Below are 21,567 nucleotides of genomic sequence, written 5' to 3'. Positions count from 1 at the left end.
CCTAATGCTTTGGTGATAGTCTCACTGTCTTCCCCTTCCCAACTGCACCCCCCACCCCCCACCATACACATACAAATTAAAGAACGGAACCAATTATTTTACAAATTCCAGCTCCTAACCTCCAAAACCAATTAACTCAATATTTTAGATCAAAATATATTTTTGTTCTGAAATAAAGACAAATATCTCTTTCAATATGGGGAAAGTTAAGAAAAGATGTGCCTAATCTTCCAAGTCTTATTTATTCTAGAGAGCAGTAACAGATGATGTGTGTGTGGAATAGAAAATTTTTTATGGTATTTCAATAAGGGACTCTTAGTTTTGCTGAGACTTAAGTCCCACCTTATTCTCTTAATTTCACTATTTCTTTCTTCAGTACTGCTTTTCTTTAAACTCTATGTCACTTAAAAATCTTGATTCTCTGGTCTAATCAGTTCTTTAGGGAAATATGATTAACATTATGTCACTGGGTCAATAAAAATGAAAGAGGCTTCAGATATCTTTGTCATTCAGCCACTGTCTGCAAATTTTATTTGATGGACGAGCAGGAGGTAGAATAAAGGGGGAAAGATTGTATGAGAGAACTTGACTTTTACAAAGTATCTATGATTTGCTAATATTATACACACTGTAATAAAATGTTTACAGGCTGTGCATTGCAGCACAATCATAAGTCATGAAGTCAACTTAGTGGGCCATGACTTGGCTTTTAAGAAGTGGAATAAATAAAGAAATAAAAAACAGAGTATAACACATACAATAGGAATAAGTTCAGTTTAGAGAAAATTTTGTCCTGGTTGTATATAAATACATATGTACATCTGTAAACCCTAGATCATGATTTAAAATATATTCTTGCTGTAGATGATGGTCAAAATAGCTCCACAGTCATCAATTTAATGTTTTTGGCCAGCAAGAATCCCTTCCACTTTCCCCAGCATCCTAAATTTTTAGAGGGCTTTTAGGACTAGAAATTTCTAGATTGGCTCCCTTGTAGAGAAGCTGCTGCTGCTGCTAAGTCGCTTCAGTCGTGTCCGACTCTGTGCGACCCCATAGACGGTAGCCCACCAGGCTCCCCTGTCCCTGGGATTCTCCAGGCGAGAACACTGAAGTGGGTTGCCATTTCCTTCAACAATGCATGAAAGTGAAAAGCGAAAGTGAAGTCGCTCAGTCGTGTCTGACTCTCTGCGACCCCATGGACTGCAGCCTACCAGGCTCCTCCAACCATGGGATTTTCCAGGCAAGATTACTGGAGTGGGATGCCGTTGCCTTCTCCTAAAAGGGGCCAAATCAGCCAATTGAATACTCTATCCTAGGACGTAGAGTCCTGACGAGGTGATGCAAGAATGAAAAACATAAATAGCTGGCATACTTTTTCTAATGTTTGCATCCAGACAACTCTGTTTAGGCTATGAGGCCATTTCTGTGATTCCTGTTGCCTTAGTTTCTGCACGTTACTGCCCATTTTCTAGCTTCATATCAATATGTTAAGTCCTAATTTCCTTCTAATAAGTCCTTTAGGTGTTCATTAGCCAGAGTTAGCTTCTGTTAGTCTAATTAAAGGACTCTCGACTTATACACGGTTTGTTTCTTTTAAACCTCAAAATTATTCTGTGATGTAGGTATTGTTTTTATTTCATTAGTGGGAAAAGTGAGATTCATAGTGATCTGGCAATTTTGCCAAAGGTTAACATGCAGGTATGGAATTCAGACAGGTCACTGAGACTTTTAAAGTTTATATGTTTTCTACTAAATAGTGTACATTGAACTGGCAATAGGAGACAGTGATATATTTCACATGCAGAATAATTTTATGCAGAGGACTTGTCAGGGAATAGTTATTTTATTTGAGTGAATCAAAATAAGTTTCTATTAACTTCAATATAAAGTTCAGCAGTCTTGATGTTTTACAGAGGGTGTTAAGATTGTGTATGTTGAGAGAAAATAGAGCTTAGAGTATTTCACTGATATTTTCATTGAGTTTAAGAAAAAAATCATATCATCCTATTAATTGCACCCCCTTAGCAATAAGCCAGAGTTCTGGAACTCTCAGGATCTATGAAGTGAAGGTGAACAGCTCAGGAATTATCCAAAGAAATGCATCAATGTCAACAAAAGAGAGAGACTGGATAATTCAGTTAAATAATCCTATTTTTCATTAATATTGTGAGTTCAGCTCCTTCACCCTTCTAAACCTACTCTGTACACACACACACACACACACACACATACACACACACACACACCAGTCAAGCATTTATTCGTATTGATTGCTTTTGTTACTATACACCCATAACAGTGCAATCCCCCATTTTCTTTCACTTGCACTGCTGCTGTCTTTTAGGTGTATCCCTAAATCAAGCCTCAGTTTCCTCAAATCCAGGCTTTCCATTGCTGCTGGAACAGAGCATAGTTCTCTATCATTTCTGCTTAAAATGTCTCATGGACCTTCCATTATTTAAAGGATAAATTCCATCATTATTTTAACATATAGCAAAATTCACCAATACTTTAAAGCTGACTTTCCCAAACAAATTATATGGTTTTGTATCTGTGCTTTTGCATACATTATTTCAACTGTATGGAATGTCCTTTCTCAAGTTGCCTTACTGGAAAAGTCCTGCGGATCTCCCAAGACCCAGTTTTGAGGTTATCTCCCACAAGAAGTTGTCTCAGATATTTTCTAGAACCCATTTAAAAGTTCATTGCATTCCCCTTTATTATCTCTGTGAAGTGAAAGTATTGCAGTCATGTCTGACTCTTTGTGACCCCATGGACTATACAGTCTCATGAAATTCTCCAGACCAAAATACTGGAGTGGGTAGTCTTTCCCTTCTCTAGGGAATCTTCCCAACCCAGGGATCGAACCCAGGTCTCCCGCATTGCAGGGAAATTCTTTACCAGCTGAGCTACAAGGGAAGCAAGAATGCTAGAGTGGGTAGCCTATCTCTTCTCCAGGGGATCTTTCTGACCTAGGAATTGATCCAGAGTCTTCTGCATTGCAGGCGGGTTCTTTACCAACTGAGCTATCAGGGAAGCACTTTATTATTTCTGTGTCTTGCATATATAGTTTGCTGTTCATCCATTTATGCAATAAGTATTTTACTGAGACACCATTCTAGACTCAGGAGATACACTAGGTGAAAAATACAGGCAAAAATATCTGCCTTTACAAGGCAAAATAATCAATGAGAAAAATAAGTAAAATACATCAAATATAAGATGAGCTTTCCAGGTGGCTCAGTGGTAAAGAATCTGCCTGCCAATGCAGGAGACACAGGAGAAGCAGGTTCTATGTCTGGGTTGGGAAGATCCCCTGCAGAAGAGAATGGCAACCCACTCCAATATTCTTGCCTGTAAAATTCCATGGACCGAAGAGCCTGGAGAGCTACAGTCCATGGGGTCACAGTCAGACATGACTGAGCATGCATACATCAAATGTAAGACTTCTTAGGGACAAAAGGAAATATTGAGGGAGAGGGTGACAAATTATGAGAGTGGTCAGGGAAGGCTTCACTGAAATGCATTTGAGGAAGAACATAAAGCAGATGAAGGTGTGAGCCTTGGGAATGTCTGAGGATGTGTGTTTCAGGCAGAGGGAACTATAAATGCAAAGGAATCTAAGAAGGAATGCATTGGCAAAATCAAGAAAGATACTGGAATTAGGGTTAAAACATGCAGTCAGAGGAGAATAGCTCATGGAGGATGTGGCAGGACCTTTAATGAGATAGAAAACTGTCAGAGAGATGCAAACAGAAAAGGGATACGATCTGAGTTGATTTCTAAAGATCACTCTGCACAAATTCTGTCCTCACCCATATGACCAAATCAAATGCTGAGGTCAGATTAGACAGACAAGGTGTCTTTACTTTCTTGAGCTGCTTGGGAACAACTGTGAAAACAGAGCATCTGCTGCTTTTGGCCTAAGGTAGTTTCCAACTACAAACTGCCAGATAGAGCAAGTCTGTCCCTCACTTCTAATGTTTGAATTTTATTAATAGGTCAAAATAACTCAAAGGAGAATAATGTATGATCTACTTTCTCTAGGGCTGCCCGTTTACAAATGTGACACTCAGATCTGAAAATAAATTTTGTGCAAGGAAAAACATAAAAAGGATCTTGGGGTGAGAAAAGCACTATGCAAAGAGGATTGGGAAACTAATTTGGAAGTTATTTTGTGATGGAGCTTTGGGGATTTAAGCCAATTAAAATTAGAGAGGGAGAAAGAAGGGCTAATGCCATGGAGTTGATATTTAAGATGCCCATATGTGAGAAGGTTAAAGAAAGAAGTTCTAGATCATATTTTTATAGTTTTAATGTAGACAATTACCTGTCTGTGATCATTTAAATGACCCTATTTGGAAAGAGATTCATAGATGTTGAAGTTTCTACTTAGACTTATTAAATATTTTTCCAAGGATCTTGTTTTTAGTCCTGAAAATCAAAGAAACTCAAGCCAGTACTTCTTTCATCAAATGATTGCATCTGCACTGAAAAGTGAAATGTTAAAAACCCTGAAGCTCTTTAAAACATTCTTCTTGCTAAAACAGTCCCATCTGTCACCTTTGAGTCAAGAGAAGTTCAGGAAACTATGGTAGGCTTTTCTTAACCTTTGTATAATGTCATAGTTTCCATTTGCTAAAATATTTCCAGTAATATGTTCCTTAATTTTATCAGCTACATAACTTATCATGCCACTGTACACGCACAGAAAAGGTAAGTGAAGTTTACGTAGACTGCATAACAAGGTGAGCTCTGGACCCAGGTGCGTCCGGCACTGCCTCCACACACATCGTGTGTTGCTGGTCACATTTGTTAACATCTCTGTGACTCAGTTTTCTACTCTATAAAAAGAGACTTACAACCTACTTTATAAGTTATTATGTCAATTAAATGGGATGGTAAGTAAAATGCTTAGAACAGTGCCTAGAACAATATAAGAACACAACCACCGTATTAAATATAAAGAAAATACATAGAAAACTGGATGATACCGCAGAAAATACGATATAGTAAATGTGCCTATCAATTCTCCAATGCCTGAACACAATTTTTAAAAACACACTTAATCCTTGGTACATCTGCCTGCCTCTATTCTATTTATTGCCAATTTAATTTACCTATCCTGGAAGTAATTTATACAACTTTGCTCATATCTTTGCATTTCTTTTCATTCATGAGGCCCAAGTTCTTATCAACAACAGAGCTTTTATGCAAGACAGGGAAAGAGACACAGATGTGTAGAACAGACTTTTGGACTCAGAGGGAGAGGGAGAGGGTGGGATGATTTGGGAGAATGACATTCTAACATGTATACTATCACGTGAATTGAATCGCCAGTCTATGTCTGACGCAGGATGCAGCATGCTTGGGGCTGGTGCGTGGGGATGACCCAGAAAGATGTTATGGGGAGGGAGGTGGGAGGGGGGTTCATGTTTGGGAATGCATGTAAGAATTAAAGATTTTAAAATTTAAAAAATAAAAAACTAAAATAAATAAATAAATAAATAAATAAATAAAAAATAAATAAAAAAATAAAAAATAAAAAATAAAAAAATAGAAAACAACAGAGCTTTTTAGAATGGAAGCCGCCACGTTGCTGTGGGTTAACCTAAGGGAAGAGAAAAAAAGAATAGAGGGAGGTAGAAACAGAGGGAGAAGAGGGCCTTTATTAACCAACAAGCTCTGTCTGAACACCTAACACTTCACCAGAACAAATGATCCACTCCCTATTCAATTCATAAGACACAGCATCCAACAAAATATTATCAGGGAAACAGCTAATATTTATTTTCCTCTTTGTACAGCTTTACCAAGACTAGGATGAGTCTCTAAAAAGTAGGTTGATGTTATTATATATGAAAAAAGTATTGTATGTTATTACATAAAATGTGATATATTTAATATACTTCTCAGTGGTAAAGAATCCGTACACCAGTGCAGGAGATGCAACAGATGGGCTTGATCCCTGGGTCAGAGAGGTCCCCTGGAGTAAGGAAATGGCAGCACACTCCCATATTCTTGCCTGGAAAAGTCCATGGACAGAGGAGACTGGCGGGCTACAGTCCACTGGGTCACAAAGAGTCAGACATGACTAAGCAAGTGAGCATGCACTTCGATAATACAATATATAATTGATTATATAGTATATGGTATATAGTATTATATGTTAAATAATAGTATATATAGTGCATATATTTTTATATAACAACACATATTTAGATATGTTTGCATATACATGTATATTTTAAGCTGTTGTAATATTGATTCCTCTAAAGTATTGGGCCACCTACTCATTTCCAGCAACTAAAACTTGTTTCTCCCATTTATGCAGCTATATCACTGGGATACAGGCAGCCAGGGGACCCAAGACCCTTGCCAGATATGAAAGCTAGATCCCAAGTTGCAATAAACAACCTCCCTTCCTGGAGAATTTAGCACTGGGGGTGAGAAAGAGATCTCTCTTCTCACCAGAATATTGATCTCATATCATGCAAATGTGAGTGCCACTGACAAGCATTCCTCCATGTGAGCTGAAGACGAGAAAGCTGGTCCACAGAGGCAGAAGAAAGTATTTTTAGAGGAGCAGAGACAAGAAAACATGCTATTGACATTTATTTGCCTGGTCCCAGTTGTTTTGCTGATATGGAGGTGATTTTCCCCTACCATAAATTATGAATTCATCTTTTTCACCCATAGGTCAGTTTGTTCAAATAGGTTTCTGTACCTTGTAGCCAAAGAGTCTTTATTAATATGCCCAGTTTAATCAAAATACAATATATATCAAGTACTTATCGTCTGTCTTCTGCTGGGTATACAAAATGAAAAAAATATGGTTCTGGCATTTTAGATGTAGCATCGATCAAGAAATAAGAGATAAAAAATACACAAACTGTGACCAAACATAGTAAACATAATAAATGGACCCTTTCATGGAATGCAATCTAAGTAATGCTATTGATAAGCAATACTTAATCCTTGGTCCCTCAGCATAATTCCTCCTGAGGTATCCTCTTTAAAAAACAGATTATTTATTTTTGGCTGCACTAGCTCTTTGTTGCTATGAGCAGGCTCTCTCTAGTTGCCATGAGTCAGAGGCTGCTCTCCAGTACTGATGCGCAGGCTTCCCACTGCAGTGGGTTCCCTTGTTACAGAGCACAGGCTCTAAGGTGTGTGGCTCAGAAGTTGCAAGCACGTAAGCCCAGTTGCCCTTTGACATGTGCAACCTTCCTGGACCAGGGACTGAACCCGTGTCCCCTGCTTTGGCAGGTGAATTCTTAACCGCTAGACCACCAGAGAAGTCCCTTTGATCTCCTGTTTGTTGAATGTGTTCATCCACAGATTGACTCCCATATATTATCAGCTCCAAAGCTACTACAGTCATGTTTAGCAGGTAGATGTGAGCTCTTCACTGAGCCCTTCTCCTCTGAGAAGCATGATCTGGGAATCCTACTGACTTCCTAAGCCAAAGAATCTCATCAAATCTATTTCTCTCAATAGCTTCCCAGGTGGCACTAGTGGTAAAGGGTCCACCTGTCAATGCAAGAGATGTGAGTTCCATCCCTGGATCAGGAAGATCCTCTGGAGAAAGAAATGGCTACCCACTCCAGTATTCTTTCCTGGAGAATCCCAAGAACAGAGGAAGCTGGCGAGCTACAGTCCATGGGGTGCAAAAGAGTTGGATACAACTGAGCAACTGAGCACAGCAAACTACTCTGGTAGAGTCTTCCAGGCACCAGATTGTTGTTGCTGTTGAATTGCCAAGTCATTCCAACTCTCCACAATCCCGTGGACTGCAGCATGCCAGGCCTCCATGTCTCTCACTATCTCCCAGAGGCATCAGGTACAAACCCAGATAATGCTAAGTTGTTGAAGTGATACATATCCCTGCTCCATCCTAATGATTGAGAATTTTCTCCTGCAATGTTATGGAATAAGACTCCAAACACAAAGATATTATCCTGATCATCTGTTGTTGTTGTTGACTGGAATATGTGTAACTATAAACATAATTTAATTCAGCCTTGTTTAAAATTAAAAATTAATGTCAGGAGTTGCTTCAGGAGGTTGGAAAATGTTTAGCTGAAACACCGAAACAGGGCTTGCAGAAAACAATTCAATGAGCTGACCACTGTACCTTGTTATATCTCTAAGATAAATACACGTCACATCCTTTGAAGGCATTAAGACCATAAATACTAGGCAGTTGAAGATGAAAGCTCTTTCTTGTAGGATTTGTACATTTGGCTCACAGGTATTAAAAAAGCACTTCTCTCCTTGGGGGTTTCTTTTTTTTTTTTAGTTTTTCTTAATTTAAATTTATTTATTTTAATTGGAGGCTAATTACTTTACAATATTGTATTGGTTTTGCCATACATCAACATGAATCTGCCACGGGTATACACACGTATTTTACTTTTAAGAGTAATGACAAATTGTCACATGAATGTTAATCTCAAGACTATGAAACATAAGTATTCTAGGAAAAGCAATGCATTCACTATATGTTTATAATAGAAAAACAAAGGCTTTGAATATTTAAGCACTCTCTATTACTGTGCTATGGCTATCTTAATCTTGTATAAAATCAGGTCATATTCTCTTTGACTTTAGAAACCAACTATTTCAATCTTTATGTCATATTTGATAATAGTATAAATAGTAACTATGATAAATATCTTAAAGCACATAGAATATTGGTTTCTTCAACATACTTATAATTGAATTTTAGAAAGCATCCATTCCATTTCCAATGATTGGCTTTGTAGAGCCCATTGGACAGAGAATTCACTCATATTTGAATAGCTCAGAAAGAATAGGATTATAGATGTCTCTTGGTAGGGCCATAGCTCTTCTTTCCCTATTGTTCTACACATTTATATTATTAACACTATGCCCGCCCCTAAACATAAACAAATTTGTGTTCTTTATTTTAGACTACCTACCTTTTCAATTACATATATGTTTTCCATAGTTTATTTACTTGTTCCCATTAGGAAATGTTAAAGCATTAATAGGACACAAGAAACTGCAATTAACCTTAAGAACAAAAGAGTAATTTACTATCCTACCAAACAATAATGCTGACTTTTATTGTTAATAATTCATAATAAAAGCAGCAGCAGATCATTCCAGGAAAAAACAAATCAAATTGAGAATAAAGGTGGCAAAACAGGCATAGTTATTAAATTTGCAATTGCTAGTGGCTTTAAAGCGGAGAAGGAAATGGCAACCCACTCCAGTACTCTTGCCTGGAGAATCCCATGGAGGGAGGAGCCTGGTAGGCTACAGTCCATGGGGTCGCAAAGAGTCGGACACGACTGAGCAACAAACTACTACTACCAGTAGTGGCTTTAAAGTATCAGTGATAGCTGATCCACACCTAAAGATATGGCCACAGCACAGAGGAACCATTAGTGAATCCATGGCGGCACTTCCGGTTCTTCTCCTATGCCCCATATGAGTAAGTATATTATGAGAGCTCACTAACCAGACCAATAAGGGGTTCTTAGGAAATAAAAACAGGCTGTCTCCAAACTAGAAAGGAAGTCGATCTAAAAGTCCTATTATTGACTGTTGATTAGAATTAAAAACAAGCATTAATTTTAAAACTTATCAGTTGCTTCATTTGCTATTATTTTCTCCCATTCAGAAGGCTGTCTTTTCACCTTGCTTATATTTTCCTTTGTTGTGCAGAAGCTTTTAATTTTAATTAGATCCCATTTGTTTATTTTTGCTTTTATTTCCAGCATTCTGGGAGGTGGATCATAGAGGATCCTGCTGTGATTTATGTCTGAGAGTGTTTTGCCTATGTTCTCCTCTAGGAGTTTTATAGTTTCTGATCTTACATTTAGATCTTTAATCCATTTTGAGTTTATTTTTGTGTGCGGTGTTAGAAAGTGATCTAGTTTCATTCTTTTACAAGTGGTTGACCAGTTTTCCCAGCACCACTTGTTAAGGAGATTGTCTTTACTCCATTGTATATTCTTGCCTCCTTTGTCAAAGATAAGGTGTCCATATGTGTGTGGATTTATCTCTGGGCTTTCTATTTTGTTCCATTGATCTATATGTCTGTCTTTGTGCCAGTACCATACTGTCTTGATGACTGTGGCTTTGTAGTAGAGCCTGAAGTCAGGTAAGTTGATTCCTCCAGTTCCATTCTTCTTTCTCAAGATTGCTTTGGCTATTCGAGGTTTTTTGTATTTCCATACAAATCTTGAAATTATTTGTTCTAGTTCTGTGAAAAATGTGGCTGGTAGCTTGATAGGGATTGCATTGAATTTGTAAATTGCTTTGGGTAGTATACTCATTTTCACTATATTGATTCTTCCGATCCATGAACATGGTATATTTCTCCATCTATTAGTGTCCTCTTTGATTTCTTTCATCAGTGTTTTATAGTTTTCTATATATAGGTCTTTAGTTTCTTTAGGTAGATATATTCCTAAGTATTTTATTCTTTTCGTTGCAATGGTGAATGGAACAAGCAACTTCTGCAGCTCAACTCCAGAAAAATAAACGACCCAATCAAAAAATGGGCCAAAGAACTAAACAGACATTTCTCCAAAGAAGACATACGGATGGCTAACAAACACATGAAAAGATGCTCAACATCACTCATTATTAGAGAAATGCAAATCAAAACCACAATGAGGTACCACTTCACACCAGTCAGAATGGCTGCGATCCAAAAATCTGCAAGCAATAAATGCTGGAGAGGGTGTGGAGAAAAGGGAACCCTCCTACACTGTTGGTGGGAATGCAAACTAGTACAGCCACTATGGAGAACAGTGTGGAGATTCCTTAAAAAATTGCAAATAGAACTACCTTATGACCCAGCAATCCCACTTCTGGGCATACACACCGAGGAAACCAGAATTGAAAGAGACACATGTACCCCAATGTTCATCGCAGCACTGTTTATAATAGCCAGGACATGGAAACAACCTAGATGTCCATCAGCAGATGAATGGATAAGAAAGCTGTGGTACATATACACAATGGAATATTACTCAGCCGTTAAAAAGAATTCATTTGAATCAGTTCTGATGAGATGGATGAAACTGGAGCCGATTATACAGAGTGAAGTAAGCCAGAAAGAAAAACACCAATACAGTATACTAACACATATATATGGAATTTAGGAAGATGGCAATGACGACCCTGTATGCAAGACAGGGAAAGAGACACAGATGTGTATAACGGACTTTTGGACTCAGAGGGAGAGGGAGAGGGTGGGATGATTTGGGAGAATGACATTCTAACATGTATACTATCATGTGAATTGAATCGCCAGTCTATGTCTGACGCAGGATGCAGCATGCTTGGGGCTGGTGCATGGGGATGACCCAGAAAGATGTTATGGGGAGGGAGGTGGGAGGGGGGTTCATGTTTGGGAATGCATGTAATAATCAAAGATTTTAAAATTTAAAAAATAAAAAACTAAAAAAAAAAAAAATAAATAAATAAAAAAAATAAAAAAAAAAAAAAACTTATCAGTACTGGACCAATTCCCAAACTACCCAGAAAAACCTTCATAGCCAATGAAGTAGTTAGGATATAATAAAAATTAGCTTGTTGCCAACTCATCTAAGATCTCTTGAGTTCTTTTCACTCTTAAGAGTGGCCTTTAAAGATCTGAAGTGCTTAAGGGTTAGCTACTTCTGCCAGATACATAGATAATTATTGAATGTTCATTAGAAAGGAGGCATAAAATAGGTCATATATCATTCTTTAAGTCAAAACATTCTTCAATTTTCTGTCTTTTTAAAGTGCTCTGACTATACTTGATCTGATAGGATTACTCAAGGCAAACACAAGAATATTCCAAAGCTATAATTATGTTATCCCTATGACTTCCATTAGGAAAAGTAGAAAATCTCCTAAACCAATGTCTAGACAAAATACCATTTAGAAACTGAGTCTGGAAACTTTTATGAGACTACAGACTCTGGCCATTGCTACATTCTGATCCCCTAGTTAGAGTATCTTTAAAATATTTTAGCCAATCTATATATCTTGAATACGTTTTATTTCACCAATGAAAGTCCATTACTAGCACTCATCATGCTATGTAAGAGAAGAGTTTCACTAATATAAATCCACTTCTGACATTCAATATGCCTTTTAAACTTTCTGCATTAATCTAGGTCACAGAAAAGTTTGTTGTCACTGTCTCTGGATTATCCCTGGCCCTATGTCTGAAGGTCAGGTGACCTTCCCAGAACTAAGCATGACCACTTAGAATGCCCGACGTAGTAGATGAGTTAAATAGAGGATAAACTAAATAACCCACAAACAATATCATATGCTTTCTCCATAGATGAAGAATGCTGGTATGGCCCCACATAATGTTTTTTCTCTACCTTAAGCAATTCCTACACCTCAGATGGCATCATCTCAAGGCTTCTCATGCACAATATGCTGTAAAAATTTTCCTGAAAGGGTAGAGATGAAAAAGGGACAATATTCTAAGCCTTCAGATATAGAGCCATTATAACGAAGTGCTTGGAAGACAAAGGAAGACAGAGTAGAAGTTGGCTGTTGATCATTCCTTTTTATCCCTACTACTTCTCAGGCAATGGATAGAGGAAAATAATCACCAGATTTGTAAAAGTTTGGGCAGAACACAGGAATTTCATGCAACTGACTTTCAAGTCACTGATCTAAGCTGGTCCAGTGGCTAAGCCTCCATGCTTCCAATGCAAGGGCCTGAGTTTAATCCTTCATCAGGGGACTAGATCCCACATGCAGCAAGTAAGAGCTTGTTTGAGGTATCTAAAGATTCCACATGTCACAACTAAAAAGATCCTGTGTCCCCAAACTAAGACTCAGCACAGCTAAATAAATAACTAAAGGCTTTTCAGAGTCAAAAGAAAGAAAGAAATACGCTTAGCTGCTTGAGGGTCTTTGGAGGTAGGTTGAGATCATTTCAGAAAATGTTCTTCCATAAATGATGTACATGAAAATTGATGTCTCATAGCTACCAGATCTTTCCCATACTCTTCACTTTTGGTTCCTAAATGATTTGTGATAACTGGTCCTCCACCAATTCTTTTTTTACTTATTAGAAAAAGACAGCATATAGAGTTTGGAGGCATACAGAGCTGCATACCTAACAGGGCTTTACAGCTTGTTAGCTGTGTGACAAAACTTTCTGTGTTGTGAGGATCCAGTTTTGTCTTAGTTTAAAACTAAAAAGCCTCCTGATGAAAGTGAAAGAGGAGAGTGAAAAAGTTGGCTTAAAGCTCAACGTTCAGAAAATGAAGATCATGGCATCTGGTCCCATCACTTCATGGCAAATAGATGGGGAAACAGTAGAAACAGTGTCAGACTTTATTTTTGGGGCTCCAAAATCACTGCAGATGGTGACTGCAGCCATGAAATTAAAAGACACTTACTCCTTGGAAAGAAGGTTATGACCAACCTAGACAGCATATTAAAAAGCAGAGACATTACTTTGCCAACAAAGGTCCGTCTAGTCAAGCAAGGCTATGGTTTTTCCAGTAGCCATGTATGGATGTGAGAGTTGGACTGTAAAGAAAGCTGAGCGCCAAATAATTGATGCTTTTGAACTGTGGTGTTGGAGAAGACTCTTGAGAGTCCCTTGGACTGCAAGGAGATCCAACCAGTCCATTCTGAAGAAGATCAGTCCTGGGTGTTCATTGGAAAGACTGATGCTAAAGCTGAAACTCCAGTACCTTGGCCACCTCATGGGAAGTGTTGACTCATTGGAAAAGACTCTGTTGCTGGTAGGGATTGGGGGAAGGAGGAGAAGGGGACGACAGAGAATGAGATGGCTGGATGGCATCACCGACTCGATGGACGTGAGTTTGAGTAAACTCTGGGAGTTGGTGATGGACAGGGAGGCCTGGCGTGCTGCAATTCATGGGGTCACAAAGAGTTGGAAACGACTGAGTAACTGAATTGAACTGAAGGCTTATAAAAAATAGAAATTTATTTCTCATAGGTCTGAAGATTGGAAGTCTGAGATGAGAATGTCATATGTTTGAATATTTGTGAATGCCTTCTTTCAGGTTGTCGGTGGTCATTTCTTCATTGTATCCTCATATGATGAAGAGAGAATGAAAGCACTCTCCAGAGTCTCTTTTATAAGGTCACTAATCCCATCCATGAAGTCTCCACTCTCATGATCTAGTTACCTGCCAAAGGTTCTCACCCCTCAAAACCATTATATTGGGAAGAGAGAAGGCAGGGTTTTAATACATGAATTTGGAGAGAAGGACACATACAGTCTGTAACAGAGATGGTATATGTAAGTGATCTGACAGAGGTCTAGACACACAGTAGGCACACAGTAAGCAGCAGGTGATAGAATCACATCTCACCAGGAACTCTTCACCCAGGCAGGATGGTGTTGTCACTGTGCCCTGGAGCACGCTGTGCTAATAACACCCTGAATATCTGCCTTAGCTGCTCCTGCGAATGCTATCCCTCTTCACTTCCAACTCAGATTCAAGTCATCTGTGAGGTCCTCATTTCCTCTTAATATTGTTATGAGATACATCTTACATGTTTGTTTGTTTTAGTCACTAAGTCATCTCCAGTGCTTTGTGACCCCCATGGACTGTACCCCGCCAGGCTCCTCTGTCCATGGGATTCTCCAGGCAAGAATACTGGAGTGGGTTGCCATGCCCTTCTCCAGGGGAATCTTCCCAACCCAGGGATGGAACCTGCATCTCCTGCAGTGCAGGCAGATTCTTTAGCACTGAGCCACCTGGGAAGCCCTACCTCTTACATAAACTGCCCTAAACCTGACTGAATTTTTCATAAGCCAAAAATTTTCCTGGTTCTTGGTCCCAACATCCTGGTTACTGAATAAGGCAGCCCCATCAGGACTGAGCAAAGAAAAGAGCAACAGAACATCTACTGTCTGCAGATCCTCAAAAGACACTTTATAAAATTACTGGTTACCTCTCTCCAGCCAGTGGAGGGATGGGGTTGAGGATGCTAGGCAGAGCTAGTAGAGAGAAATTTAACACAAAGGGATGAAAAACTGGGTTAGGGAAAATGATGCCCAACAAGAGTGCCAATCAATGGGGAAAGTCAATTTGTTATTAAGGAAAACCAAAGTATGATGTAAATGGTTGGAAAATCCTGGGAATCTGAAAGAAAGCATCATCAGATAGGAGAGGAGACCAGAGGGACTCCTAGTTAGGGTCCTAATGCATTTGAAGTGCAGAAAGAGTGTATACAGATCACAGTTTAAAAACAAAATTTAGATAGATAGATAGCTATCAATAGACTGATACATACAAGAGGAGATTTTAAAAGGATGCTAAAACCTCCACCTAGTATTATCCCCTTTTAAGAAATATTTCATTTCTGATTCCTCCCACAAGACGGTGAACTCCTCAAAGGCAGACAGAGGTGCTTGATTTTCCTCTGATTCTTCAGGTGATTATCCAGAAAGGTTTATTCAAAGAAATGAAACATCAGGTATCTTCTATGGGTCTGGTTTATTGATGCAACTAAGTGCTGGGAGACTGTCTCCTGTTTCGATTTTGCGTGTATGTAGACAGCATTTTTCTTCTATAAGAATGAGCCTCATTTCCCTCAAAACATCTCAGTCTCATAATGAGAAGCAGGTGTTCTTCTCATTTCTTAGATGGATAAATTACAAAACAAAGAGGTGAACAGACGGCAAAGGAAATGCAGGCAACTGCTGAAGCAGGAGTGGATTTTTTTTATTGTGTGTCCCTATCTAGCAGGACTTGCATGCTGATTTCCTTGTGAAATCTGCTCCAATAAAGCAGCCATTTGCCAGAGTGGAAGCTGTGTCTGTTCTGCAGAGGACCCACATTCAGTCATCAGGTTCAGGTCTCACTGCCAAGAGGAAGTTTATTTCAGGGCAAACTTGGCAGGTATATATATGAATTTCTGGCAACCAAGGCTCTGCCATAGTGTCATTAATTTTGGGCAGTTTATGTTCAGTTGGATTAGCCCCAAAGCAGCACAAGCTTTAATGATATCATGCTCATAAAACAACCAACCTAAGGTAGAAGCCCAGTAATTGCCTGGATATGTTCTGATGGCTTTTCCAGAACCTTCTCCATCCTTCTTCACCCTGCTTTGGGCCCCAGGAGACTAATCCTTATGAATTGCAACTGAGTTTCTTATCCTCTGGCTTAACCACTGTGATCACTAGCAGAAAATCAGAGAACAGGAGAGAGAGATTCATTCCCAGCTTCCTTCCTGCCAGGCTGCAGTGGAGCTCCTAGCTCTATTCCTCTAACTGGGATGCAGCCTCTTTGTTGTTTAGTTGCTAAGTCGTGTCTGACTCTTTGTGACCACATGGACTACAGATGCCCTCCCTCCCTGTCCCTCACTACCTCTCAGAGTTTGAAACTTCTACCTGGGGTACCCCAGGTAGTATCCCTCTGACCTCTTGATCTGGCAGTCCCTTCCTTCACGGTTTCTTGGTGATTCCGTCAACCTTGTCACATCTTTGGGGAAAAGTCTCCTCGCTGAATTATTTACCCATTTAGATGCCTCATGGGTTTTCTGTAGGGATCTTGACAGATATATGAATGCTTGCTCCTTTCCAGTATAAACATCAGAACTAGAGAGATCCTGTGCTGCTTTCCATGGCACTGAAGAGTGTGGAAGTCAGTGGATCAAGGTTCTGTTCACATCATGTTTGCAACTCAGAAAAAATTGCTGGGGGAAGCGTCAGTCCTTGGCTTGCTCTCACCAACCACGACTCTAGGCACACTACACATGTCGGCCCATTCCGCCTCCTCAGTGGCACTGCAAGTAAACATGATTATCTCCATTTTATAGTAAGGAACTGATGGCTAAAGTCAGACATTGGCAGGAAAAGCTTGTACTCTTTTCACAACCTCACAATTCTCATTCCTCTGAGGCTGTTTTCTCCACCATAAAATGGGACTGCTGGACTGTATCAGTGGTTCCCAACCCTGGTTCTATAGCTGGATAGCTTTGAAAATTCCATAATTCAAAATTTCAGCAGTTAAATTTATAAGTTCCTTTTATGATTCAAATCAAATAAGATCTAAGATTGAGACCACTGAAATAAATGCCCCATAAAGTTTCACTTAATTCTAAAAATTTTATAATTTCAGTAGTTTTAACATATTGCTTCAGTTTGGACTTATCATAATTTTATATTGCTGTATTTTCCAATCTCTTTCTTTCTTCCTTCTATATTGCAGTAAGGAAATATTTTTGTAGAAAGAATGTAATACAAACACTCGTATAACACTATTTTTGAGGTATCTATCACACACTTATAGAATGTTGGCCATATAAAAAGCCCTTTGCTGTGTGATGAATAAAATGCAGTCTTTGCCCTCAAGAAACTCAATATAATGGGAATAGATCGCAAACAAGACACTTATACTGTAATGTAACAAGAGTAGTTAAAGAGACATATACATTGGATATGTCAGTTTCAGAAACTCCTACAGTATAATAATGTCATGACCTTCCCCACAAAATCTTAGGAGAACTATCTCAAAGACTTCATATTTTTTTCAGAGAAGGAGTGGGTCAATTTTATCCACATATGAATATAAACAATTCAGCCCATCTGAGCTGTGAATGCAGGTTGCTTGGCAACAGCTCTTACAGTTGTGTTATTTGCTATGAAATGAAAGGAGCTGGTACTTTTCTCTTTAAAACAAAAGAATATTAATAACAGCAATAATAGTGGGTATTTATAAGTCTTTTGTATAAGAGCTGCATAATGTTTTAGTTCATGCATGTTTTTGAGTCAAGGTTAGGCAGTTTCTGGAAAGGTAAGGAGGTTGAGGGAGAATCTCATAGTCAAACACCATCATTAGGAGAATATACAACAGTCAGCTGACCTGATTTAATAAATTCAATGAGCATTTATTGAGCATGGTTTTTTATCTTTAACTCTCTATCTACAAGGTGTCTTATGAAAAGTGAGGAGAAACAGGGAAATATGCTAGGGAAGGTGCACGCAAATATGGTCAAATGTATATTCCTGGTGATTAAGATATTTTATTAAAGTATTAAATCATTTCAACTGACTTCACCTTAGGGAAAAAATACAAAGCATCTCCCAAGTATAGCTGTACCTCTATAGAAAAATCAATGGGAAGTCACAAGGGGAAAAAGTTTTCACGTCTTAATAAGAATGATTAAGGATATAAAATTCATACAAATCCATCTCTAACTTTAGAGGAATCTTCCTACCGCCATATGTCAGTAATTATAGAAGAAAAACTGTCCAATGAAGAGCAAAGTTTTTCTTTTTTTTCTATTAAAAGATTTTAGATTGGGAAAAAAATACCAATCATACTTCATAGCCACATCTTCCTACACTAACTCAGTTCTCTTTAAAGAAGAAAGCAGCTCCTCTACTCCCCACAGTTATAAAATATGACAGACAATTTATTCCATAGCCTTTGAGTCTTTTGAAGAGAGATGAGTGAATTAAGTAAAAAATGCCTAACAAATATGATTGCAAACAAATGTCCATTTAAATATATTACTGCCATCTTGCACATCTCATAAGGATCACCCCAATTTCAAGGCCCTATCCATCTTTCATTTATTTATCGGCTCTAAATGTTAGCATATCAGTAAAACCAAATGGCAGAAAACAATTTGGATGTCTAAAGAATGTTGCCTGTGTTATGTTTGTCATTTTGCTTGTTCCTGAGCAGACAGATGGGATCTAACTTGTCACAGCAAGCTCCAGCAGAAAGCAACATGAAACACACATACAAAATGATGAGTGTCAATGAAGCTGCAGGCTCATAATGCGCATTAGTTAGTAGTAATGATTTGTAACCTGAGGGCACTATAGCAATCCATAGGATATAAAAGTACCAGAAACAAATTATTCCCAAAGCTTTTTGAACATATATGTTTAGTGCTCAGCATAGTTAGATGCTTAAATTTTCAGCATATGGTCTGAGTTCATCCTCCGCTCCTTGTATAACAATGAAATTTATCAACCCTGGACACACAATGACATCACCTTATCAGAAAGCATGGCTTCTCATGCCTGAGAAGATGTAGAGATTGCCACTGCCTCATCTTATCTGCTTACTTACCATGCCACCAATTAACCCCCATTACTCCAGTCACCAAGAAATGTCTGTGTCATTGTTTCTTTATGTGGGAAGTGATAGCAGTGGGCAGTCCTCACTTTTTTCTGAAACACCATCTTCTCTGAAGGGGCAGTATGATATGAAAAGGGATATTTAACAAGATACTATAATTTACATTTGGAAAACAAACTAAAATATAGTTTCTCAGTATAAAATGAAGCATAACAAAATATGACTTGAAGAGTTCTATAAAAGCTACACTTTACTTTCTGCTTATCAGTGATTTTCAGTGAAGTGCATTAGAGATTGCAAGGGAATTAGAATTATATTTATGAAAAGTAAGCATCAGGAATTCCAGCTTCTGCTTGGAATGTAGTAAGCTGAAAATAGTGTCACTTCCTTCCTTACATTAAAAAAAGGCACAAATCTGTAAAATCACCATGTTTCTTGAATCCATTAGATAGCAGAGTCACAGAACAAGCAAGAAATCTTAAATCTAAGGAAAAACAAGTGTTTTCAAGGAGAAATAGCACAGTAGCCCTTGATTACCTGAGGCAGATGCTGGATACCCAAAGCCAAACATGAAGGTGAGAGTAATTCTACTAACAGTTACCAGCATGCTGAAGGTAGAATGTGAGCTACTGTGACAACATATGGCTCTTGGGCATGCCAAACAACAAAGGACCACATCCACTGTCAGACTCTTCTTCACAAACCTCACTGGATGTCCTCACATAAGATAAGAGTGTACAGGAAGTGTCAGGAAGGACCTAGAATAGGTAGTGGAACAGCATCCCTTACGGAAAGACACAGAGACCTACCTGGATCCTTTCCCCTTACATTTCCTATGGACCCAAAACCTCAAGTCTTTGGGGGAAAGGGGGAAAAAAACGCCATCACACTTAAGCCACAGGGAAAAATCCATGTAGTTAGGAGAAGTGAGCAAATACTATTCTCGGGAGCAGGTGCAGAAACAGACATTGGGCCCAGACCATTCAAAAGAGGAGAAGAGTCACTGAGATGGTCCCTACCTTGAGATGCAAGAACAAAGTGCTGCCTAAAAATAAGTCTGAACCAGAACAACAGAGACAGTTGCCTCAGTGCCTACTGACATCCTGAATTAAGTAACAGCAGTGAACTACTAGGGGATGGATAAGAGCATAGAAAAAGAACTTTTTTAAAGCACAGGCATCAAGGGAAACTCTCATGGTGAAGGTGGAAAAGACTTTGGAAGAAGCCTCTCTGGCTGGGGGACTTCCTTGGTGGGCCAGTGGCTAAGGCTCCATTCTCTTAATGCAAGGGCCCTGGGTTTCATCCCTGGTCAGGAAACTAGATCCCACATGCAGCAACTAAAATTTCTGCACACCACAACTAAGACCCACTGCAGCCAAATAAGTAAATAAATATTTAAAAAGTTAAAAACCTCTCTGGCTGGAAATTAAAGTGAAATTATGAATTTGAAGATAGAGGATGAATATTAACCACACTGGAACACAAATAGAAAAAGGAATTTTTGTATGGACAATCAAATGGCCTAATACATAGATAACTGTAATCCTATCAGAAGGAAAGAAAGAGAAAGAAAGAAATTTGAAGACATTATGACAGAGAATTTTCCAAAATTAGTTATAAACAACAAACAACAAATACAAGAAGCTCAGAAATAGTGACTGGAATAAACACAAAACACACATACAAATCCCAAGACATCTCCCATTTAAACTTCCAAAAGTTAATCACAAAGACATAGAAATACATTACATGCAAAGGAACAAAGATACGAATTACAGAAGATTTCTCATCATAAATTATACTAGGCAGAAAATGTAATTTAAAGTATTGAAAGACAAAAAAAAATCTATTAACTCATAATTTTATACCCAATGAAAATGTCTTTCAAAAATAAAAGAAAAATGAAGACATTTCTTTGGGGAAAAAATGGAAAATCAACGGCCAGCAGACCTTACTATAGCATCAAAGGAAGTTAAAAGCCAGAGGAATACAATGACAAAGAAAAATTTGGCTCCATAAAAGAAATGAAGAGAATTAGTAATGAAGATAAACTTAAGATTCATTTTTTATCATTTTAATTTAGCCTCCAAATAAAATAAATTAATTTTAAAAGAATTAATTTTCTAAAGTAAAAATAATTGCAAAGAATTTATAAAATATGTAAAAATAAATATATAACAAATGACATAAATATAAGAGGAAAAAATTGGGAGTTAACTGTTATTATGTCTTATACTACCTGTGAAGTGGTATAAAGTTATTTGAAGGCATATTCCCATTGAATAATCTGAATATTGTAAACCTAAGGGCAACACAAAAATATTTCACATAGATAAAAAAGTAAGAAAATAGTGGACATAAATGTATCATCTAAATATTCAAAAGGAAAAAGAGAAATAGAAAAAATAATAGGTAAAAATACCTTTGAAAAATAAAAAGAAAATAAATATATTTCTCTGGAAAAGAAGTGGAATATCACTTGCCAGCA

General features: G+C 38.1%; 1 protein-coding gene across 2 annotated transcripts in view; it reads right to left on the bottom strand.

Annotated features, from left to right (window-relative positions):
* The window catches only part of GRM1 (glutamate metabotropic receptor 1), a 438,224-nt gene that overhangs the window by 187,494 nt on the left and 229,163 nt on the right, over positions 1-21,567 (bottom strand). The window lies entirely within an intron of this gene.

This window comes from Ovis canadensis, chromosome 8, assembly GCF_042477335.2.
Source record: "Ovis canadensis isolate MfBH-ARS-UI-01 breed Bighorn chromosome 8, ARS-UI_OviCan_v2, whole genome shotgun sequence".
NCBI lineage: Eukaryota > Metazoa > Chordata > Mammalia > Artiodactyla > Bovidae > Ovis > Ovis canadensis.
The sequence above is the reverse complement of the archived record's forward strand: the minus strand, read 5'-3'. Positions and strand labels throughout refer to the sequence as shown.